The sequence below is a fragment of the Pristiophorus japonicus genome, chromosome 19 (genome assembly GCF_044704955.1).
Source record: "Pristiophorus japonicus isolate sPriJap1 chromosome 19, sPriJap1.hap1, whole genome shotgun sequence".
Classification (NCBI taxonomy): Eukaryota; Metazoa; Chordata; class Chondrichthyes; family Pristiophoridae; genus Pristiophorus; species Pristiophorus japonicus.
In genome coordinates, this window is record NC_091995.1 from 44,491,353 (window position 1) to 44,514,040 (window position 22,688).

Here is a 22,688-nt window from a genome sequence, read left to right on the forward strand (position 1 = left end):
GACTCACTGATGTTGTTAAAGAATTTGGAACACTGCTGCTTGACTTGCAGGACCTGAGCCCAGCTCCGACATTGATGTCTTTGGTCACTGACAGCTCATACTACGAATTCGGGTAGCACTGTCGCCCATACATTATGACAGATTGATGACACATGGACTTTGCATTGCAAGAATTTGTACATGACCCTTTGAAAACAGGTTGCTCAACAAAATCCTTGAGATGTTGCTTTAAGAACTGCTTGCAACCAGAGGATCATTTCATGCTCAAGTAGAAATGACAAATGTGATGGTTGGGAATCGAACCCAGGTCAACTGCTTGGAAGGCAACCATGTTTACCACTGCACCACCATCACACAACTGAAAGCAAGTTTGATAAACCGCACAGTAATCCTGCAGCTTTTTCTGAAGCAGTTTTTGTTCCTTCTGATGCAATTCGACAGATTTGATGAAATGTAACATCACATGTAATGCAAGATAGACAGATAAAAGAAAGCATCGAAGGAACCAGCTGAAAATTGCAATATTTTGGTGACAATAAAATTAATTCCAGATTCACACAATGTATGTCAAGTGTCAAGTGGGGATTCCTTCAACATTCTTCCCATTTTGTCTGCGTCTGGCCACTCAGGGAGCAATTCCCCAGAATTTAACTGGAAATGACTCACTGATGTTGTTGAGGAATTTGAAACACTGCTGCTTGACTTGCAGGGCCTGAGCCCAGCTCCGACATTGATGTCTTTGGTGATTGACAACTCATAGTATGAATTCAGGTAGCACTGGTGCCAGCACATTATGACAGTTTGATGACACGCAGACTTTGCATTGCAAGCATTTGTGCATGACCCTTTGAAAACAGGTTGCTCAACAAAATCCTTGAGATGCTGCTGTAAGAACTGCTTGCAACCAGAGGCATCAGAAGTTCATTTCAACCTCAAGTAGAAATTGACAAATGTGATGGCTGGGAATCAAACCCAGGTCAACTGCTTGGAAGGCAACCATGCTTACCACTGCACCACCATCACACAACTGAAAGCAACTTTGATAAACCGCACAGTAATCCTGCAGCTTTTTCTGAAGCCGTTTTTGTTCCTTCTGATGCAATTCGACAGATTTGATGAAATGCAACATCACATGTAATGCAAGATAGACAGATAAAAGAAAGCATCGAAGGAACCAGCTGAAAATTGCAATATTTTGGTGACAATAAAATTAATTCCAGATTCACACAATGTATGTCAAGTGTCCAGTGGGGATTCCTTCAACATTCTTCCCATTTTGTCTGCCTCTGCCCACTCAGGGAGCAATTCCCCAGAATTTAACTGGAAATGACTCACTGATGTTGTTGAGGAATTTGAAACACTGCTGCTTGACTTGCAGGGCCTGAGCCCAGCTCCGACATTGATGTCTTTGGTGATTGACAACTCATAGTATGAATTCAGGTAGCACTGGTGCCAGTACATTATGACAGTTTGATGACACGCAGACTTTGCATTGCAAGCATTTGTGCATGACCCTTTGAAAACAGGTTGCTCAACAAAATCCTTGAGATGCTGCTGTAAGAACTGCTTGCAACCAGAGGCATCAGAAGTTCATTTCAACCTCAAGTAGAAATTGACAAATGTGATGGCTGGGAATCAAACCCAGGTCAACTGCTTGGAAGGCAACCATGCTTACCACTGCACCACCATCACACAACTGAAAAGCAACTTTGATAAACCGCACAGTAATCCTGCAGCTTTTTCTGAAGCAGTTTTTGTTCCTTCTGATGCAATTCGACAGATTTGATGAAATGTAACATCACATGTAATGCAAGATAGACAGATAAAAGAAAGCATCGAAGGAACCAGCTAAAAATTGCAATTTTTTGGTCACAATTAAATGAATTCCAGATTCACACAATGTATGTCAAGTGTCAGCTGGGGATTCCTTCAACATTCTTCCCATCTTGTCTGCCTCTGCCCTCTCAGCGAGCAATTCCCCAGAATTTAACTGGAAATGACTCACTGATGTTGTTAAAGAATTTGGAACACTGCTGCTTGACTTGCAGGACCTGAGCCCAGCTCCGACATTGATGTCTTTGGTGATTGACAACTCATAGTATGAATTCAGGTCGCACTGGTGCCAGTACATTATGACAGTTTGATGACACGCAGAATTTGCATTGCAAGCATTTGTGCATGAGCCTTTGAAAACAGGTTGCTCAACAAAATCCTGGAGATGCTGCTGTAAGAACTGCTTGCAACCAGAGGTATCAGAAGTTCATTTCAACCTCAAGTAGAAATTGACAAATGTGATGGCTGGGAATCGAACCCAGGTCAACTGCTTGGAAGGCAACCATGCTTACCACTGCACCACCATCACACAACTGAAAAGCAACTTTGATAAACCGCACAGTAATCCTGCAGCTTTTTCTGAAGCCGTTTTTGTTCCTTCTGATGCAATTCGACAGATTTGATGAAATGTAACATCACATGTAATGCAAGATAGACAGATAAAAGAAAGCATCGAAGGAACCAGCTAGAAATTGCAATTTTTTGGTCACAATTAAATGAATTCCAGATTCACACAATGTATGTCAAGTGTCAGCTGGGGATTCCTTCAACATTCTTCCCATCTTGTCTGCCTCTGCACTCTCAGAGAGCAATTCCCCAGAATTTAACTGGAAATGACTCACTGATGTTGTTAAAGAATTTGGAACACTGCTGCTTGACTTGCAGGACCTGAGCCCAGCTCCGACATTGATGTCTTTGGTCACTGACAGCTCATACTACGAATTCGGGTAGCACTGTCGCCCATACATTATGACAGATTGATGACACATGGACTTTGCATTGCAAGAATTTGTACATGACCCTTTGAAAACAGGTTGCTCAACAAAATCATTGAGATGTTGCTTTAAGAACTGCTTGCAACCAGAGGATCATTTCATCCTCAAGTAGAAATGACAAACGTGATGGTTGGGAATCGAACCCAGGTCAACTGCTTGAAAGGCAACCATGTTTATCACTGCACCACCATCACACAACTGAAAGCAACTTTGATAAACCGCACAGTAATCCTGCAGCTTTTTCTGAAGCAGTTTTTGTTCCTTCTGATGCAATTCGACAGATTTGATGAAATGTAACATCACATGTAATGCAAGATAGACAGATAAAAGAAAGCATCGAAGGAACCAGCTGAAAATTGCAATATTTTGGTGACAATAAAATTAATTCCAGATTCACACAATGTATGTCAAGTGTCAAGTGGGGATTCCTTCAACATTCTTCCCATTTTGTCTGCCTCTGCCCACTCAGGGAGCAATTCCCCAGAATTTAACTGGAAATGACTCACTGATGTTGTTGAGGAATTTGAAACACTGCTGCTTGACTTGCAGGGCCTGAGCCCAGCTCCGACATTGATGTCTTTGGTGATTGACAACTCATAGTATGAATTCAGGTAGCACTGGTGCCAGCACATTATGACAGTTTGATGACACGCAGACTTTGCATTGCAAGCATTTGTGCATGACCCTTTGAAAACAGGTTGCTCAACAAAATCCTTGAGATGCTGCTGTAAGAACTGCTTGCAACCAGAGGCATCAGAAGTTCATTTCAACCTCAAGTAGAAATTGACAAATGTGATGGCTGGGAATCAAACCCAGGTCAACTGCTTGGAAGGCAACCATGCTTACCACTGCACCACCATCACACAACTGAAAGCAACTTTGATAAACCGCACAGTAATCCTGCAGCTTTTTCTGAAGCCGTTTTTGTTCCTTCTGATGCAATTCGACAGATTTGATGAAATGTAACATCACATGTAATGCAAGATAGACAGATAAAAGAAAGCATCGAAGGAACCAGCTGAAAATTGCAATATTTTGGTGACAATAAAATTAATTCCAGATTCACACAATGTATGTCAAGTGTCCAGTGGGGATTCCTTCAACATTCTTCCCATTTTGTCTGCCTCTGCCCACTCAGGGAGCAATTCCCCAGAATTTAACTGGAAATGACTCACTGATGTTGTTGAGGAATTTGAAACACTGCTGCTTGACTTGCAGGGCCTGAGCCCAGCTCCGACATTGATGTCTTTGGTGATTGACAACTCATAGTATGAATTCAGGTAGCACTGGTGCCAGTACATTATGACAGTTTGATGACACGCAGACTTTGCATTGCAAGCATTTGTGCATGACCCTTTGAAAACAGGTTGCTCAACAAAATCCTTGAGATGCTGCTGTAAGAACTGCTTGCAACCAGAGGCATCAGAAGTTCATTTCAACCTCAAGTAGAAATTGACAAATGTGATGGCTGGGAATCAAACCCAGGTCAACTGCTTGGAAGGCAACCATGCTTACCACTGCACCACCATCACACAACTGAAAAGCAACTTTGATAAACCGCACAGTAATCCTGCAGCTTTTTCTGAAGCCGTTTTTGTTCCTTCTGATGCAATTCGACAGATTTGATGAAATGTAACATCACATGTAATGCAAGGTAGACAGATAAAAGAAAGCATCGAAGGAACCAGCTAAAAATTGCAATTTTTTGGTCACAATTAAATGAATTCCAGATTCACACAATGTATGTCAAGTGTCAGCTGGGGATTCCTTCAACATTCTTCCCATCTTGTCTGCCTCTGCCCTCTCAGCGAGCAATTCCCCAGAATTTAACTGGAAATGACTCACTGATGTTGTTAAAGAATTTGGAACACTGCTGCTTGACTTGCAGGACCTGAGCCCAGCTCCGACATTGATGTCTTTGGTGATTGACAACTCATAGTATGAATTCAGGTAGCACTGGTGCCAGTACATTATGACAGTTTGATGACACGCAGAATTTGCATTGCAAGCATTTGTGCATGAGCCTTTGAAAACAGGTTGCTCAACAAAATCCTGGAGATGCTGCTGTAAGAACTGCTTGCAACCAGAGGTACATTTCAACCTCAAGTAGAAATTGACAAATGTGATGGCTGGGAATCGAACCCAGGTCAACTGCTTGGAAGGCAACCATGCTTACCACTGCACCACCATCACACAACTGAAAAGCAACTTTGATAAACCGCACAGTAATCCTGCAGCTTTTTCTGAAGCCGTTTTTGTTCCTTCTGATGCAATTCGACAGATTTGATGAAATGTAACATCACATGTAATGCAAGATAGACAGATAAAAGAAAGCATCGAAGGAACCAGCTAAAAATTGTAATATTTTGGTGACAATAAAATTAATTCCAGATTCACACAATGTATGTCAAGTGTCAAGTGGGGATTCCTGCAACATTCTTCCCATTTTGTCTGCCTCTGCCCACTCAGGGAGCAATTCCCCAGAATTTAACTGGAAATGACTCACTGATGTTGTTGAGGAATTTGAAACACTGCTGCTTGACTTGCAGGGCCTGAGCCCAGCTCCGACATTGATGTCTTTGGTGATTGACAACTCATAGTATGAATTCAGGTAGCACTGGTGCCAGTACATTATGACAGTTTGATGACACGCAGACTTTGCATTGCAAGCATTTGTGCATGACCCTTTGAAAACAGGTTGCTCAACAAAATCCTTGAGATGCTGCTGTAAGAACTGCTTGCAACCAGAGGCATCAGAAGTTCATTTCAACCTCAAGTAGAAATTGACAAATGTGATGGCTGGGAATCAAACCCAGGTCAACTGCTTGGAAGGCAACCATGCTTACCACTGCACCACCATCACACAACTGAAAAGCAACTTTGATAAACCGCACAGTAATCCTGCAGCTTTTTCTGAAGCCGTTTTTGTTCCTTCTGATGCAATTCGACAGATTTAATGAAAGGTAACATCACATGTAATGCAAGATAGACAGATAAAAGAAAGCATCGAAGGAACCAGCTAAAAATTGCAATTTTTTGGTCACAATTAAATGAATTCCAGATTCACACAATGTATGTCAAGTGTCAGCTGGGGATTCCTTCAACATTCTTCCCATCTTGTCTGCCTCTGCCCTCTCAGAGAGCAATTCCCCAGAATTTAACTGGAAATGACTCACTGATGTTGTTAAAGAATTTGGAACACTGCTGCTTGACTTGCAGGACCTGAGCCCAGCTCCGACATTGATGTCTTTGGTCACTGACAGCTCATACTACGAATTCGGGTAGCACTGTCGCCCATACATTATGACAGATTGATGACACATGGACTTTGCATTGCAAGAATTTGTACATGACCCTTTGAAAACAGGTTGCTCAACAAAATCCTTGAGATGTTGCTTTAAGAACTGCTTGCAACCAGAGGATCATTTCATCCTCAAGTAGAAATGACAAATGTGATGGTTGGGAATCGAACCCAGGTCAACTGCTTGAAAGGCAACCATGTTTATCACTGCACCACCATCACACAACTGAAAGCAACTTTGATAAACCGCACAGTAATCCTGCAGCTTTTTCTGAAGCCGTTTTTGTTCCTTCTGATGCAATTCGACAGATTTGATGAAATGTAACATCACATGTAATGCAAGATAGACAGATAAAAGAAAGCATCGAAGGAACCAGCTGAAAATTGCAATATTTTGGTGACAATAAAATTAATTCCAGATTCACACAATGTATGTCAAGTGTCCAGTGGGGATTCCTTCAACATTCTTCCCATTTTGTCTGCCTCTGCCCACTCAGGGAGCAATTCCCCAGAATTTAACTGGAAATGACTCACTGATGTTGTTGAGGAATTTGAAACACTGCTGCTTGACTTGCAGGGCCTGAGCCCAGCTCCGACATTGATGTCTTTGGTGATTGACAACTCATAGTATGAATTCAGGTAGCACTGGTGCCAGTACATTATGACAGTTTGATGACACGCAGACTTTGCATTGCAAGCATTTGTGCATGACCCTTTGAAAACAGGTTGCTCAACAAAATCCTTGAGATGCTGCTGTAAGAACTGCTTGCAACCAGAGGCATCAGAAGTTCATTTCAACCTCAAGTAGAAATTGACAAATGTGATGGCTGGGAATCAAACCCAGGTCAACTGCTTGGAAGGCAACCATGCTTACCACTGCACCACCATCACACAACTGAAAAGCAACTTTGATAAACCGCACAGTAATCCTGCAGCTTTTTCTGAAGCCGTTTTTGTTCCTTCTGATGCAATTCGACAGATTTGATGAAATGTAACATCACATGTAATGCAAGGTAGACAGATAAAAGAAAGCATCGAAGGAACCAGCTAAAAATTGCAATTTTTTGGTCACAATTAAATGAATTCCAGATTCACACAATGTATGTCAAGTGTCAGCTGGGGATTCCTTCAACATTCTTCCCATCTTGTCTGCCTCTGCCCTCTCAGCGAGCAATTCCCCAGAATTTAACTGGAAATGACTCACTGATGTTGTTAAAGAATTTGGAACACTGCTGCTTGACTTGCAGGACCTGAGCCCAGCTCCGACATTGATGTCTTTGGTGATTGACAACTCATAGTATGAATTCAGGTAGCACTGGTGCCAGTACATTATGACAGTTTGATGACACGCAGAATTTGCATTGCAAGCATTTGTGCATGAGCCTTTGAAAACAGGTTGCTCAACAAAATCCTGGAGATGCTGCTGTAAGAACTGCTTGCAACCAGAGGTACATTTCAACCTCAAGTAGAAATTGACAAATGTGATGGCTGGGAATCGAACCCAGGTCAACTGCTTGGAAGGCAACCATGCTTACCACTGCACCACCATCACACAACTGAAAAGCAACTTTGATAAACCGCACAGTAATCCTGCAGCTTTTTCTGAAGCCGTTTTTGTTCCTTCTGATGCAATTCGACAGATTTGATGAAATGTAACATCACATGTAATGCAAGATAGACAGATAAAAGAAAGCATCGAAGGAACCAGCTAAAAATTGTAATATTTTGGTGACAATAAAATTAATTCCAGATTCACACAATGTATGTCAAGTGTCAAGTGGGGATTCCTTCAACATTCTTCCCATTTTGTCTGCCTCTGCCCACTCAGGGAGCAATTCCCCAGAATTTAACTGGAAATGACTCACTGATGTTGTTGAGGAATTTGAAACACTGCTGCTTGACTTGCAGGGCCTGAGCCCAGCTCCGACATTGATGTCTTTGGTGATTGACAACTCATAGTATGAATTCAGGTAGCACTGGTGCCAGTACATTATGACAGTTTGATGACACGCAGACTTTGCATTGCAAGCATTTGTGCATGACCCTTTGAAAACAGGTTGCTCAACAAAATCCTTGAGATGCTGCTGTAAGAACTGCTTGCAACCAGAGGCATCAGAAGTTCATTTCAACCTCAAGTAGAAATTGACAAATGTGATGGCTGGGAATCAAACCCAGGTCAACTGCTTGGAAGGCAACCATGCTTACCACTGCACCACCATCACACAACTGAAAAGCAACTTTGATAAACCGCACAGTAATCCTGCAGCTTTTTCTGAAGCCGTTTTTGTTCCTTCTGATGCAATTCGACAGATTTAATGAAAGGTAACATCACATGTAATGCAAGATAGACAGATAAAAGAAAGCATCGAAGGAACCAGCTAAAAATTGCAATTTTTTGGTCACAATTAAATGAATTCCAGATTCACACAATGTATGTCAAGTGTCAGCTGGGGATTCCTTCAACATTCTTCCCATCTTGTCTGCCTCTGCCCTCTCAGAGAGCAATTCCCCAGAATTTAACTGGAAATGACTCACTGATGTTGTTAAAGAATTTGGAACACTGCTGCTTGACTTGCAGGACCTGAGCCCAGCTCCGACATTGATGTCTTTGGTCACTGACAGCTCATACTACGAATTCGGGTAGCACTGTCGCCCATACATTATGACAGATTGATGACACATGGACTTTGCATTGCAAGAATTTGTACATGACCCTTTGAAAACAGGTTGCTCAACAAAATCCTTGAGATGTTGCTTTAAGAACTGCTTGCAACCAGAGGATCATTTCATCCTCAAGTAGAAATGACAAATGTGATGGTTGGGAATCGAACCCAGGTCAACTGCTTGAAAGGCAACCATGTTTATCACTGCACCACCATCACACAACTGAAAGCAACTTTGATAAACCGCACAGTAATCCTGCAGCTTTTTCTGAAGCAGTTTTTGTTCCTTCTGATGCAATTCGACAGATTTGATGAAATGTAACATCACATGTAATGCAAGATAGACAGATAAAAGAAAGCATCGAAGGAACCAGCTGAAAATTGCAATATTTTGGTGACAATAAAATTAATTCCAGATTCACACAATGTATGTCAAGTGTCAAGTGGGGATTCCTTCAACATTCTTCCCATTTTGTCTGCCTCTGCCCACTCAGGGAGCAATTCCCCAGAATTTAACTGGAAATGACTCACTGATGTTGTTGAGGAATTTGAAACACTGCTGCTTGACTTGCAGGGCCTGAGCCCAGCTCCGACATTGATGTCTTTGGTGATTGACAACTCATAGTATGAATTCAGGTAGCACTGGTGCCAGTACATTATGACAGTTTGATGACACGCAGACGTTGCATTGCAAGCATTTGTGCATGACCCTTTGAAAACAGGTTGCTCAACAAAATCCTTGAGATGCTGCTGTAAGAACTGCTTGCAACCAGAGGCATCAGAAGTTCATTTCAACCTCAAGTAGAAATTGACAAATGTGATGGCTGGGAATCAAACCCAGGTCAACTGCTTGGAAGGCAACCATGCTTACCACTGCACCACCATCACACAACTGAAAAGCAACTTTGATAAACCGCACAGTAATCCTGCAGCTTTTTCTGAAGCCGTTTTTGTTCCTTCTGATGCAATTCGACAGATTTGATGAAATGTAACATCACATGTAATGCAAGACAGACAGATAAAAGAAAGCATCGAAGGAACCAGCTAAAAATTGCAATATTTTGGTCACAATTAAATGAATTCCAGATTCACACAATGTATGTCAAGTGTCAAGTGGGGATTCCTTCAACATTCTTCCCATCTTGTCTGCCTCTGCCCTCTCAGAGAGCAATTCCCCAGAATTTAACTGGAAATGACTCACTGATGTTGTTAAAGAATTTGGAACACTGCTGCTTGACTTGCAGGACCTGAGCCCAGCTCCGACATTGATGTCTTTGGTCACTGACAGCTCATACTACGAATTCGGGTAGCACTGTCGCCCATACATTATGACAGATTGATGACACATGGACTTTGCATTGCAAGAATTTGTACATGACCCTTTGAAAACAGGTTGCTCAACAAAATACTTGAGATGTTGCTATAAGAACTGCTTTCAACCAGAGGATCATTTCATCCTCAATTAAAAATGACAAATGTGATGGCTGCGAATCGAGCCCAGGTCAACTGCTTGGAAGGCAACCATGCTTACCACTGCACCACCAACAAACAACTGCAAACCAACTTTGATAAACCGCACAGTAATCCTGCAGCTTTTTCTGAAGCAGTTTTTGTTCCTTCTGATGCAATTCGACAGATTTGATGAAATGTAACATCACATGTAATGCAAGATAGACAGATAAAAGAAAGCATCGAAGGAACCAGCTAAAAATTGCAATATTTTGGTGACAATAAAATGAATTCCAGATTCACACAATGTATGTCAATTGTCAAGTGGGGATTCCTTCAACATTCTTCCCATTTTGTCTGCCTCTGCCCACTCAGGGAGCAATTCCCCAGAATTTAACTGGAAATGACTCACTTATGTTGTTGAGGAATTTGAAACACTGCTGCTTGACTTGCAGGGCCTGAGCCCAGCTCCGACATTGATGTCTTTGGTGATTGACAACTCATAGTATGAATTCAGGTAGCACTGGTGCCAGTACATTATAACAGTTTGATGACACGCAGACTTTGCATTGCAAGCATTTGTGCATGACCCTTTGAAAACAGGTTGCTCAACAAAATCCTTGAGATGCTGCTGTAAGAACTGCTTGCAACCAGAGGCATCAGAAGTTCATTTCAACCTCAAGTAGAAATTGACAAATGTGATGGTTGGGAATCTAACCCAGGTCAACTGCTTGGAAGGCAACCATGCTTACCACTGCACCACCATCACACAACTGAAAAGCAACTTTGATAAACCGCACAGTAATCCTGCAGCTTTTTCTGAAGCCGTTTTTGTTCCTTCTGATGCAATTCGACAGATTTGATGAAATGTAACATCACATGTAATGCAAGATAGACAGATAAAAGAAAGCATCGAAGGAACCAGCTAAAAATTGCAATATTTTGGTCACAATTAAATGAATTCCAGATTCACACAATGTATGTCAAGTGTCAGCTGGGGATTCCTTCAACATTCTTCCCATCTTGTCTGCCTCTGCCCTCTCAGGGAGCAATTCCCCAGAATTTAACTGGAAATGACTCACTGATGTTGTTAAAGAATTTGGAACACTGCTGCTTGACTTGCAGGACCTGAGCCCAGCTCCGACATTGATGTCTTTGGTCACTGACAGCTCATACTACGAATTCGGGTAGCACTGTCGCCCATACATTATGACAGATTGATGACACATGGACTTTGCATTGCAAGAATTTGTACATGACCCTTTGAAAACAGGTTGCTCAACAAAATCCTTGAGATGTTGCTTTAAGAACTGCTTGCAACCAGAGGATCATTTCATGCTCAAGTAGAAATGACAAATGTGATGGTTGGGAATCGAACCCAGGTCAACTGCTTGGAAGGCAACCATGTTTACCACTGCACCACCATCACACAACTGAAAGCAAGTTTGATAAACCGCACAGTAATCCTGCAGCTTTTTCTGAAGCAGTTTTTGTTCCTTCTGATGCAATTCGACAGATTTGATGAAATGTAACATCACATGTAATGCAAGATAGACAGATAAAAGAAAGCATCGAAGGAACCAGCTGAAAATTGCAATATTTTGGTGACAATAAAATTAATTCCAGATTCACACAATGTATGTCAAGTGTCAAGTGGGGATTCCTTCAACATTCTTCCCATTTTGTCTGCCTCTGCCCACTCAGGGAGCAATTCCCCAGAATTTAACTGGAAATGACTCACTGATGTTGTTGAGGAATTTGAAACACTGCTGCTTGACTTGCAGGGCCTGAGCCCAGCTCCGACATTGATGTCTTTGGTGATTGACAACTCATAGTATGAATTCAGGTAGCACTGGTGCCAGCACATTATGACAGTTTGATGACACGCAGACTTTGCATTGCAAGCATTTGTGCATGACCCTTTGAAAACAGGTTGCTCAACAAAATCCTTGAGATGCTGCTGTAAGAACTGCTTGCAACCAGAGGCATCAGAAGTTCATTTCAACCTCAAGTAGAAATTGACAAATGTGATGGCTGGGAATCAAACCCAGGTCAACTGCTTGGAAGGCAACCATGCTTACCACTGCACCACCATCACACAACTGAAAGCAACTTTGATAAACCGCACAGTAATCCTGCAGCTTTTTCTGAAGCCGTTTTTGTTCCTTCTGATGCAATTCGACAGATTTGATGAAATGTAACATCACATGTAATGCAAGATAGACAGATAAAAGAAAGCATCGAAGGAACCAGCTGAAAATTGCAATATTTTGGTGACAATAAAATTAATTCCAGATTCACACAATGTATGTCAAGTGTCCAGTGGGAATTCCTTCAACATTCTTCCCATTTTGTCTGCCTCTGCCCACTCAGGGAGCAATTCCCCAGAATTTAACTGGAAATGACTCACTGATGTTGTTGAGGAATTTGAAACACTGCTGCTTGACTTGCAGGGCCTGAGCCCAGCTCCGACATTGATGTCTTTGGTGATTGACAACTCATAGTATGAATTCAGGTAGCACTGGTGCCAGTACATTATGACAGTTTGATGACACGCAGACTTTGCATTGCAAGCATTTGTGCATGACCCTTTGAAAACAGGTTGCTCAACAAAATCCTTGAGATGCTGCTGTAAGAACTGCTTGCAACCAGAGGCATCAGAAGTTCATTTCAACCTCAAGTAGAAATTGACAAATGTGATGGCTGGGAATCAAACCCAGGTCAACTGCTTGGAAGGCAACCATGCTTACCACTGCACCACCATCACACAACTGAAAAGCAACTTTGATAAACCGCACAGTAATCCTGCAGCTTTTTCTGAAGCCGTTTTTGTTCCTTCTGATGCAATTCGACAGATTTGATGAAATGTAACATCACATGTAATGCAAGATAGACAGATAAAAGAAAGCATCGAAGGAACCAGCTAAAAATTGCAATTTTTTGGTCACAATTAAATGAATTCCAGATTCACACAATGTATGTCAAGTGTCAGCTGGGGATTCCTTCAACATTCTTCCCATCTTGTCTGCCTCTGCCCTCTCAGCGAGCAATTCCCCAGAATTTAACTGGAAATGACTCACTGATGTTGTTAAAGAATTTGGAACACTGCTGCTTGACTTGCAGGACCTGAGCCCAGCTCCGACATTGATGTCTTTGGTGATTGACAACTCATAGTATGAATTCAGGTCGCACTGGTGCCAGTACATTATGACAGTTTGATGACACGCAGAATTTGCATTGCAAGCATTTGTGCATGAGCCTTTGAAAACAGGTTGCTCAACAAAATCCTGGAGATGCTGCTGTAAGAACTGCTTGCAACCAGAGGTATCAGAAGTTCATTTCAACCTCAAGTAGAAATTGACAAATGTGATGGCTGGGAATCGAACCCAGGTCAACTGCTTGGAAGGCAACCATGCTTACCACTGCACCACCATCACACAACTGAAAAGCAACTTTGATAAACCGCACAGTAATCCTGCAGCTTTTTCTGAAGCCGTTTTTGTTCCTTCTGATGCAATTCGACAGATTTGATGAAATGTAACATCACATGTAATGCAAGATAGACAGATAAAAGAAAGCATCGAAGGAACCAGCTAGAAATTGCAATTTTTTGGTCACAATTAAATGAATTCCAGATTCACACAATGTATGTCAAGTGTCAGCTGGGGATTCCTTCAACATTCTTCCCATCTTGTCTGCCTCTGCACTCTCAGAGAGCAATTCCCCAGAATTTAACTGGAAATGACTCACTGATGTTGTTAAAGAATTTGGAACACTGCTGCTTGACTTGCAGGACCTGAGCCCAGCTCCGACATTGATGTCTTTGGTCACTGACAGCTCATACTACGAATTCGGGTAGCACTGTCGCCCATACATTATGACAGATTGATGACACATGGACTTTGCATTGCAAGAATTTGTACATGACCCTTTGAAAACAGGTTGCTCAACAAAATCATTGAGATGTTGCTTTAAGAACTGCTTGCAACCAGAGGATCATTTCATCCTCAAGTAGAAATGACAAACGTGATGGTTGGGAATCGAACCCAGGTCAACTGCTTGAAAGGCAACCATGTTTATCACTGCACCACCATCACACAACTGAAAGCAACTTTGATAAACCGCACAGTAATCCTGCAGCTTTTTCTGAAGCAGTTTTTGTTCCTTCTGATGCAATTCGACAGATTTGATGAAATGTAACATCACATGTAATGCAAGATAGACAGATAAAAGAAAGCATCGAAGGAACCAGCTGAAAATTGCAATATTTTGGTGACAATAAAATTAATTCCAGATTCACACAATGTATGTCAAGTGTCAAGTGGGGATTCCTTCAACATTCTTCCCATTTTGTCTGCCTCTGCCCACTCAGGGAGCAATTCCCCAGAATTTAACTGGAAATGACTCACTGATGTTGTTGAGGAATTTGAAACACTGCTGCTTGACTTGCAGGGCCTGAGCCCAGCTCCGACATTGATGTCTTTGGTGATTGACAACTCATAGTATGAATTCAGGTAGCACTGGTGCCAGCACATTATGACAGTTTGATGACACGCAGACTTTGCATTGCAAGCATTTGTGCATGACCCTTTGAAAACAGGTTGCTCAACAAAATCCTTGAGATGCTGCTGTAAGAACTGCTTGCAACCAGAGGCATCAGAAGTTCATTTCAACCTCAAGTAGAAATTGACAAATGTGATGGCTGGGAATCGAACCCAGGTCAACTGCTTGGAAGGCAACCATGCTTACCACTGCACCACCATCACACAACTGAAAAGCAACTTTGATAAACCGCACAGTAATCCTGCAGCTTTTTCTGAAGCCGTTTTTGTTCCTTCTGATGCAATTCGACAGATTTGATGAAATGTAACATCACATGTAATGCAAGATAGACAGATAAAAGAAAGCATCGAAGGAACCAGCTAAAAATTGTAATATTTTGGTGACAATAAAATTAATTCCAGATTCACACAATGTATGTCAAGTGTCAAGTGGGGATTCCTGCAACATTCTTCCCATTTTGTCTGCCTCTGCCCACTCAGGGAGCAATTCCCCAGAATTTAACTGGAAATGACTCACTGATGTTGTTGAGGAATTTGAAACACTGCTGCTTGACTTGCAGGGCCTGAGCCCAGCTCCGACATTGATGTCTTTGGTGATTGACAACTCATAGTATGAATTCAGGTAGCACTGGTGCCAGTACATTATGACAGTTTGATGACACGCAGACTTTGCATTGCAAGCATTTGTGCATGACCCTTTGAAAACAGGTTGCTCAACAAAATCCTTGAGATGCTGCTGTAAGAACTGCTTGCAACCAGAGGCATCAGAAGTTCATTTCAACCTCAAGTAGAAATTGACAAATGTGATGGCTGGGAATCAAACCCAGGTCAACTGCTTGGAAGGCAACCATGCTTACCACTGCACCACCATCACACAACTGAAAAGCAACTTTGATAAACCGCACAGTAATCCTGCAGCTTTTTCTGAAGCCGTTTTTGTTCCTTCTGATGCAATTCGACAGATTTAATGAAAGGTAACATCACATGTAATGCAAGATAGACAGATAAAAGAAAGCATCGAAGGAACCAGCTAAAAATTGCAATTTTTTGGTCACAATTAAATGAATTCCAGATTCACACAATGTATGTCAAGTGTCAGCTGGGGATTCCTTCAACATTCTTCCCATCTTGTCTGCCTCTGCCCTCTCAGAGAGCAATTCCCCAGAATTTAACTGGAAATGACTCACTGATGTTGTTAAAGAATTTGGAACACTGCTGCTTGACTTGCAGGACCTGAGCCCAGCTCCGACATTGATGTCTTTGGTCACTGACAGCTCATACTACGAATTCGGGTAGCACTGTCGCCCATACATTATGACAGATTGATGACACATGGACTTTGCATTGCAAGAATTTGTACATGACCCTTTGAAAACAGGTTGCTCAACAAAATCCTTGAGATGTTGCTTTAAGAACTGCTTGCAACCAGAGGATCATTTCATCCTCAAGTAGAAATGACAAATGTGATGGTTGGGAATCGAACCCAGGTCAACTGCTTGAAAGGCAACCATGTTTATCACTGCACCACCATCACACAACTGAAAGCAACTTTGATAAACCGCACAGTAATCCTGCAGCTTTTTCTGAAGCCGTTTTTGTTCCTTCTGATGCAATTCGACAGATTTGATGAAATGTAACATCACATGTAATGCAAGATAGACAGATAAAAGAAAGCATCGAAGGAACCAGCTGAAAATTGCAATATTTTGGTGACAATAAAATTAATTCCAGATTCACACAATGTATGTCAAGTGTCCAGTGGGGATTCCTTCAACATTCTTCCCATTTTGTCTGCCTCTGCCCACTCAGGGAGCAATTCCCCAGAATTTAACTGGAAATGACTCACTGATGTTGTTGAGGAATTTGAAACACTGCTGCTTGACTTGCAGGGCCTGAGCCCAGCTCCGACATTGATGTCTTTGGTGATTGACAACTCATAGTATGAATTCAGGTAGCACTGGTGCCAGTACATTATGACAGTTTGATGACACGCAGACTTTGCATTGCAAGCATTTGTGCATGACCCTTTGAAAACAGGTTGCTCAACAAAATCCTTGAGATGCTGCTGTAAGAACTGCTTGCAACCAGAGGCATCAGAAGTTCATTTCAACCTCAAGTAGAAATTGACAAATGTGATGGCTGGGAATCAAACCCAGGTCAACTGCTTGGAAGGCAACCATGCTTACCACTGCACCACCATCACACAACTGAAAAGCAACTTTGATAAACCGCACAGTAATCCTGCAGCTTTTTCTGAAGCCGTTTTTGTTCCTTCTGATGCAATTCGACAGATTTGATGAAATGTAACATCACATGTAATGCAAGGTAGACAGATAAAAGAAAGCATCGAAGGAACCAGCTAAAAATTGCAATTTTTTGGTCACAATTAAATGAATTCCAGATTCACACAATGTATGTCAAGTGTCAGCTGGGGATTCCTTCAACATTCTTCCCATCTTGTCTGCCTCTGCCCTCTCAGCGAGCAATTCCCCAGAATTTAACTGGAAATGACTCACTGATGTTGTTAAAGAATTTGGAACACTGCTGCTTGACTTGCAGGGCCTGAGCCCAGCTCCGACATTGATGTCTTTGGTGATTGACAACTCATAGTATGAATTCAGGTAGCACTGGTGCCAGTACATTATGACAGTTTGATGACACGCAGAATTTGCATTGCAAGCATTTGTGCATGACCCTTTGAAAACAGGTTGCTCAACAAAATCCTTGAGATGCTGCTGTAAGAACTGCTTGCAACCAGAGGCATCAGAAGTTCATTTCAACCTCAAGTAGAAATTGACAAATGTGATGGCTGGGAATCAAACCCAGGTCAACTGCTTGGAAGGCAACCATGCTTACCACTGCACCACCATCACACAACTGAAAAGCAACTTTGATAAACCGCACAGTAATCCTGCAGCTTTTTCTGAAGCCGTTTTTGTTCCTTCTGATGCAATTCGACAGATTTAATGAAAGGTAACATCACATGTAATGCAAGATAGACAGATAAAAGAAAGCATCGAAGGAACCAGCTAAAAATTGCAATTTTTTGGTCACAATTAAATGAATTCCAGATTCACACAATGTATGTCAAGTGTCAGCTGGGGATTCCTTCAACATTCTTCCCATCTTGTCTGCCTCTGCCCTCTCAGAGAGCAATTCCCCAGAATTTAACTGGAAATGACTCACTGATGTTGTTAAAGAATTTGGAACACTGCTGCTTGACTTGCAGGACCTGAGCCCAGCTCCGACATTGATGTCTTTGGTCACTGACAGCTCATACTACGAATTCGGGTAGCACTGTCGCCCATACATTATGACAGATTGATGACACATGGACTTTGCATTGCAAGAATTTGTACATGACCCTTTGAAAACAGGTTGCTCAACAAAATCCTTGAGATGTTGCTTTAAGAACTGCTTGCAACCAGAGGATCATTTCATCCTCAAGTAGAAATGACAAATGTGATGGTTGGGAATCGAACCCAGGTCAACTGCTTGAAAGGCAACCATGTTTATCACTGCACCACCATCACACAACTGAAAGCAACTTTGATAAACCGCACAGTAATCCTGCAGCTTTTTCTGAAGCAGTTTTTGTTCCTTCTGATGCAATTCGACAGATTTGATGAAATGTAACATCACATGTAATGCAAGATAGACAGATAAAAGAAAGCATCGAAGGAACCAGCTGAAAATTGCAATATTTTGGTGACAATAAAATTAATTCCAGATTCACACAATGTATGTCAAGTGTCAAGTGGGGATTCCTTCAACATTCTTCCCATTTTGTCTGCCTCTGCCCACTCAGGGAGCAATTCCCCAGAATTTAACTGGAAATGACTCACTGATGTTGTTGAGGAATTTGAAACACTGCTGCTTGACTTGCAGGGCCTGAGCCCAGCTCCGACATTGATGTCTTTGGTGATTGACAACTCATAGTATGAATTCAGGTAGCACTGGTGCCAGTACATTATGACAGTTTGATGACACGCAGACGTTGCATTGCAAGCATTTGTGCATGACCCTTTGAAAACAGGTTGCTCAACAAAATCCTTGAGATGCTGCTGTAAGAACTGCTTTCAACCAGAGGCATCAGAAGTTCATTTCAACCTCAAGTAGAAATTGACAAATGTGATGGCTGGGAATCAAACCCAGGTCAACTGCTTGGAAGGCAACTATGCTTACCACTGCACCACCATCACACAACTGAAAGCAACTTTGATAAACCGCACAGTAATCCTGCAGCTTTTTCTGAAGCCGTTTTTGTTCCTTCTGATGCAATTCGACAGATTTGATGAAATGTAACATCACATGTAATGCAAGATAGACAGATAAAAGAAAGCATCGAAGGAACCAGCTGAAAATTGCAATATTTTGGTGACAATAAAATTAATTCCAGATTCACACAATGTATGTCAAGTGTCCAGTGGGGATTCCTTCAACATTCTTCCCATTTTGTCTGCCTCTGCCCACTCAGGGAGCAATTCCCCAGAATTTAACTGGAAATGACTCACTGATGTTGTTGAGGAATTTGAAACACTGCTGCTTGACTTGCAGGGCCTGAGCCCAGCTCCGACATTGATGTCTTTGGTGATTGACAACTCATAGTATGAATTCAGGTAGCACTGGTGCCAGCACATTATGACAGTTTGATGACACGCAGACTTTGCATTGCAAGCATTTGTGCATGACCCTTTGAAAACAGGTTGCTCAACAAAATCCTTGAGATGCTGCTGTAAGAACTGCTTGCAACCAGAGGATCATTTCATCCTCAAGTAGAAATGACAAATGTGATGGCTGGGAATCGAACCCAGGTCAACTGCTTGGAAGGCAACCATGCTTACCACTGCACCACCATCACACAACTGAAAAGCAACTTTGATAAACCGCACAGTAATCCTGCAGCTTTTTCTGAAGCCGTTTTTGTTCCTTCTGATGCAATTCGACAGATTTGATGAAATGTAACATCACATGTAATGCAAGATGGACAGATAAAAGAAAGCATCGAAGGAACCAGCTAAAAATTGCAATTTTTTGGTCACAATTAAATGAATTCCAGATTCACACAATGTATGTCAAGTGTCAGCTGGGGATTCCTTCAACATTCTTCCCATCTTGTCTGCCTCTGCCCTCTCAGAGAGCAATTCCCCAGAATTTAACTGGAAATGACTCACTGATGTTGTTAAAGAATTTGGAACACTGCTGCTTGACTTGCAGGACCTGAGCCCAGCTCCGACATTGATGTCTTTGGTCACTGACAGCTCATACTACGAATTCGGGTAGCACTGTCGCCCATACATTATGACAGATTGATGACACATGGACTTTGCATTGCAAGAATTTGTACATGACCCTTTGAAAACAGGTTGCTCAACAAAATACTTGAGATGTTGCTATAAGAACTGCTTTCAACCAGAGGATCATTTCATCCTCAATTAAAAATGACAAATGTGATGGCTGCGAATCGAGCCCAGGTCAACTGCTTGGAAGGCAACCATGCTTACCACTGCACCACCAACAAACAACTGCAAACCAACTTTGATAAACCGCACAGTAATCCTGCAGCTTTTTCTGAAGCAGTTTTTGTTCCTTCTGATGCAATTCGACAGATTTGATGAAATGTAACATCACATGTAATGCAAGATAGACAGATAAAAGAAAGCATCGAAGGAACCAGCTAAAAATTGCAATATTTTGGTGACAATAAAATGAATTCCAGATTCACACAATGTATGTCAAGTGTCAAGTGGGGATTCCTTCAACATTCTTCCCATTTTGTCTGCCTCTGCCCACTCAGGGAGCAATTCCCCAGAATTTAACTGGAAATGACTCACTTATGTTGTTGAGGAATTTGAAACACTGCTGCTTGACTTGCAGGGCCTGAGCCCAGCTCCGACATTGATGTCTTTGGTGATTGACAACTCATAGTATGAATTCAGGTAGCACTGGTGCCAGTACATTATAACAGTTTGATGACACGCAGACTTTGCATTGCAAGCATTTGTGCATGACCCTTTGAAAACAGGTTGCTCAACAAAATCCTTGAGATGCTGCTGTAAGAACTGCTTGCAACCAGAGGCATCAGAAGTTCATTTCAACCTCAAGTAGAAATTGACAAATGTGATGGCTGGGAATCAAACCCAGGTCAACTGCTTGGAAGGCAACCATGCTTACCACTGCACCACCATCACACAACTGAAAAGCAACTTTGATAAACCGCACAGTAATCCTGCAGCTTTTTCTGAAGCCGTTTTTGTTCCTTCTGATGCAATTCGACAGATTTGATGAAATGTAACATCACATGTAATGCAAGATAGACAGATAAAAGAAAGCATCGAAGGAACCAGCTAAAAATTGCAATTTTTTGGTCACAATTAAATGAATTCCAGATTCACACAATGTATGTCAAGTGTCAGCTGGGGATTCCTTCAACATTCTTCCCATCTTGTCTGCCTCTGCCCTCTCAGCGAGCAATTCCCCAGAATTTAACTGGAAATGACTCACTGATGTTGTTAAAGAATTTGGAACACTGCTGCTTGACTTGCAGGACCTGAGCCCAGCTCCGACATTGATGTCTTTGGTGATTGACAACTCATAGTATGAATTCAGGTAGCACTGGTGCCAGTACATTATGACAGTTTGATGACACGCAGAATTTGCATTGCAAGCATTTGTGCATGAGCCTTTGAAAACAGGTTGCTCAACAAAATCCTGGAGATGCTGCTGTAAGAACTGCTTGCAACCAGAGGTACATTTCAACCTCAAGTAGAAATTGACAAATGTGATGGCTGGGAATCGAACCCAGGTCAACTGCTTGGAAGGCAACCATGCTTACCACTGCACCACCATCACACAACTGAAAAGCAACTTTGATAAACCGCACAGTAATCCTGCAGCTTTTTCTGAAGCCGTTTTTGTTCCTTCTGATGCAATTCGACAGATTTGATGAAATGTAACATCACATGTAATGCAAGATAGACAGATAAAAGAAAGCATCGAAGGAACCAGCTAAAAATTGTAATATTTTGGTGACAATAAAATTAATTCCAGATTCACACAATGTATGTCAAGTGTCAAGTGGGGATTCCTTCAACATTCTTCCCATTTTGTCTGCCTCTGCCCACTCAGGGAGCAATTCCCCAGAATTTAACTGGAAATGACTCACTGATGTTGTTGAGGAATTTGAAACACTGCTGCTTGACTTGCAGGACCTGAGCCCAGCTCCGACATTGATGTCTTTGGTGATTGACAACTCATAGTATGAATTCAGGTCGCACTGGTGCCAGTACATTATGACAGTTTGATGACACGCAGACTTTGCATTGCAAGCATTTGTGCATGACCCTTTGAAAACAGGTTGCTCAACAAAATCCTTGAGATGCTGCTGTAAGAACTGCTTGCAACCAGAGGCATCAGAAGTTCATTTCAACCTCAAGTAGAAATTGACAAATGTGATGGCTGGGAATCAAACCCAGGTCAACTGCTTGGAAGGCAACCATGCTTACCACTGCACCACCATCACACAACTGAAAAGCAACTTTGATAAACCGCACAGTAATCCTGCAGCTTTTTCTGAAGCCGTTTTTGTTCCTTCTGATGCAATTCGACAGATTTGATGAAATGTAACATCACATGTAATGCAAGATAGACAGATAAAAGAAAGCATCGAAGGAACCAGCTAAAAATTGCAATTTTTTGGTCACAATTAAATGAATTCCAGATTCACACAATGTATGTCAAGTGTCAGCTGGGGATTCCTTCAACATTCTTCCCATCTTGTCTGCCTCTGCCCTCTCAGAGAGCAATTCCCCAGAATTTAACTGGAAATGACTCACTGATGTTGTTAAAGAATTTGGAACACTGCTGCTTGACTTGCAGGACCTGA

At 41.9% G+C, this 22,688-nt stretch overlaps 29 non-coding genes across 29 annotated transcripts; all 29 read right to left on the bottom strand.

Moving 5' to 3' along the window:
* Positions 1–282: 282 nt before the first annotated feature.
* trnag-ucc (transfer RNA glycine (anticodon UCC)) lies at positions 283–354 on the bottom strand. Its single transcript has one exon. It is a non-coding gene; the product is annotated as a tRNA-Gly (tRNA).
* A 597-nt stretch (positions 355–951) lies between these two features.
* Positions 952–1,023, bottom strand: trnag-ucc (transfer RNA glycine (anticodon UCC)). The gene has a single exon. It is a non-coding gene; the product is annotated as a tRNA-Gly (tRNA).
* A 597-nt stretch (positions 1,024–1,620) lies between these two features.
* On the bottom strand, positions 1,621–1,692 carry trnag-ucc (transfer RNA glycine (anticodon UCC)). Its single transcript has one exon. It is a non-coding gene; the product is annotated as a tRNA-Gly (tRNA).
* Positions 1,693–2,290: 598 nt separating this feature from the next.
* trnag-ucc (transfer RNA glycine (anticodon UCC)) lies at positions 2,291–2,362 on the bottom strand. The gene has a single exon. It is a non-coding gene; the product is annotated as a tRNA-Gly (tRNA).
* A 1,257-nt stretch (positions 2,363–3,619) lies between these two features.
* On the bottom strand, positions 3,620–3,691 carry trnag-ucc (transfer RNA glycine (anticodon UCC)). Its single transcript has one exon. It is a non-coding gene; the product is annotated as a tRNA-Gly (tRNA).
* A 597-nt stretch (positions 3,692–4,288) lies between these two features.
* trnag-ucc (transfer RNA glycine (anticodon UCC)) lies at positions 4,289–4,360 on the bottom strand. The gene has a single exon. It is a non-coding gene; the product is annotated as a tRNA-Gly (tRNA).
* A 589-nt stretch (positions 4,361–4,949) lies between these two features.
* On the bottom strand, positions 4,950–5,021 carry trnag-ucc (transfer RNA glycine (anticodon UCC)). Its single transcript has one exon. It is a non-coding gene; the product is annotated as a tRNA-Gly (tRNA).
* Positions 5,022–5,619: 598 nt separating this feature from the next.
* On the bottom strand, positions 5,620–5,691 carry trnag-ucc (transfer RNA glycine (anticodon UCC)). The gene has a single exon. It is a non-coding gene; the product is annotated as a tRNA-Gly (tRNA).
* A 588-nt stretch (positions 5,692–6,279) lies between these two features.
* On the bottom strand, positions 6,280–6,351 carry trnae-uuc (transfer RNA glutamic acid (anticodon UUC)). The gene has a single exon. It is a non-coding gene; the product is annotated as a tRNA-Glu (tRNA).
* A 597-nt stretch (positions 6,352–6,948) lies between these two features.
* Positions 6,949–7,020, bottom strand: trnag-ucc (transfer RNA glycine (anticodon UCC)). The gene has a single exon. It is a non-coding gene; the product is annotated as a tRNA-Gly (tRNA).
* A 589-nt stretch (positions 7,021–7,609) lies between these two features.
* Positions 7,610–7,681, bottom strand: trnag-ucc (transfer RNA glycine (anticodon UCC)). Its single transcript has one exon. It is a non-coding gene; the product is annotated as a tRNA-Gly (tRNA).
* Positions 7,682–8,279: 598 nt separating this feature from the next.
* trnag-ucc (transfer RNA glycine (anticodon UCC)) lies at positions 8,280–8,351 on the bottom strand. The gene has a single exon. It is a non-coding gene; the product is annotated as a tRNA-Gly (tRNA).
* Positions 8,352–8,939: 588 nt separating this feature from the next.
* On the bottom strand, positions 8,940–9,011 carry trnae-uuc (transfer RNA glutamic acid (anticodon UUC)). The gene has a single exon. It is a non-coding gene; the product is annotated as a tRNA-Glu (tRNA).
* Positions 9,012–9,608: 597 nt separating this feature from the next.
* On the bottom strand, positions 9,609–9,680 carry trnag-ucc (transfer RNA glycine (anticodon UCC)). The gene has a single exon. It is a non-coding gene; the product is annotated as a tRNA-Gly (tRNA).
* A 1,918-nt stretch (positions 9,681–11,598) lies between these two features.
* Positions 11,599–11,670, bottom strand: trnag-ucc (transfer RNA glycine (anticodon UCC)). The gene has a single exon. It is a non-coding gene; the product is annotated as a tRNA-Gly (tRNA).
* A 597-nt stretch (positions 11,671–12,267) lies between these two features.
* trnag-ucc (transfer RNA glycine (anticodon UCC)) lies at positions 12,268–12,339 on the bottom strand. Its single transcript has one exon. It is a non-coding gene; the product is annotated as a tRNA-Gly (tRNA).
* A 597-nt stretch (positions 12,340–12,936) lies between these two features.
* trnag-ucc (transfer RNA glycine (anticodon UCC)) lies at positions 12,937–13,008 on the bottom strand. The gene has a single exon. It is a non-coding gene; the product is annotated as a tRNA-Gly (tRNA).
* Positions 13,009–13,606: 598 nt separating this feature from the next.
* Positions 13,607–13,678, bottom strand: trnag-ucc (transfer RNA glycine (anticodon UCC)). The gene has a single exon. It is a non-coding gene; the product is annotated as a tRNA-Gly (tRNA).
* A 1,257-nt stretch (positions 13,679–14,935) lies between these two features.
* Positions 14,936–15,007, bottom strand: trnag-ucc (transfer RNA glycine (anticodon UCC)). The gene has a single exon. It is a non-coding gene; the product is annotated as a tRNA-Gly (tRNA).
* A 598-nt stretch (positions 15,008–15,605) lies between these two features.
* trnag-ucc (transfer RNA glycine (anticodon UCC)) lies at positions 15,606–15,677 on the bottom strand. The gene has a single exon. It is a non-coding gene; the product is annotated as a tRNA-Gly (tRNA).
* A 588-nt stretch (positions 15,678–16,265) lies between these two features.
* trnae-uuc (transfer RNA glutamic acid (anticodon UUC)) lies at positions 16,266–16,337 on the bottom strand. The gene has a single exon. It is a non-coding gene; the product is annotated as a tRNA-Glu (tRNA).
* Positions 16,338–16,934: 597 nt separating this feature from the next.
* trnag-ucc (transfer RNA glycine (anticodon UCC)) lies at positions 16,935–17,006 on the bottom strand. Its single transcript has one exon. It is a non-coding gene; the product is annotated as a tRNA-Gly (tRNA).
* Positions 17,007–17,604: 598 nt separating this feature from the next.
* On the bottom strand, positions 17,605–17,676 carry trnag-ucc (transfer RNA glycine (anticodon UCC)). The gene has a single exon. It is a non-coding gene; the product is annotated as a tRNA-Gly (tRNA).
* A 588-nt stretch (positions 17,677–18,264) lies between these two features.
* On the bottom strand, positions 18,265–18,336 carry trnae-uuc (transfer RNA glutamic acid (anticodon UUC)). Its single transcript has one exon. It is a non-coding gene; the product is annotated as a tRNA-Glu (tRNA).
* Positions 18,337–18,933: 597 nt separating this feature from the next.
* Positions 18,934–19,005, bottom strand: trnag-ucc (transfer RNA glycine (anticodon UCC)). Its single transcript has one exon. It is a non-coding gene; the product is annotated as a tRNA-Gly (tRNA).
* A 587-nt stretch (positions 19,006–19,592) lies between these two features.
* On the bottom strand, positions 19,593–19,664 carry trnag-ucc (transfer RNA glycine (anticodon UCC)). Its single transcript has one exon. It is a non-coding gene; the product is annotated as a tRNA-Gly (tRNA).
* A 1,258-nt stretch (positions 19,665–20,922) lies between these two features.
* Positions 20,923–20,994, bottom strand: trnag-ucc (transfer RNA glycine (anticodon UCC)). The gene has a single exon. It is a non-coding gene; the product is annotated as a tRNA-Gly (tRNA).
* Positions 20,995–21,583: 589 nt separating this feature from the next.
* On the bottom strand, positions 21,584–21,655 carry trnag-ucc (transfer RNA glycine (anticodon UCC)). Its single transcript has one exon. It is a non-coding gene; the product is annotated as a tRNA-Gly (tRNA).
* Positions 21,656–22,253: 598 nt separating this feature from the next.
* On the bottom strand, positions 22,254–22,325 carry trnag-ucc (transfer RNA glycine (anticodon UCC)). Its single transcript has one exon. It is a non-coding gene; the product is annotated as a tRNA-Gly (tRNA).
* Positions 22,326–22,688: the final 363 nt, after the last annotated feature.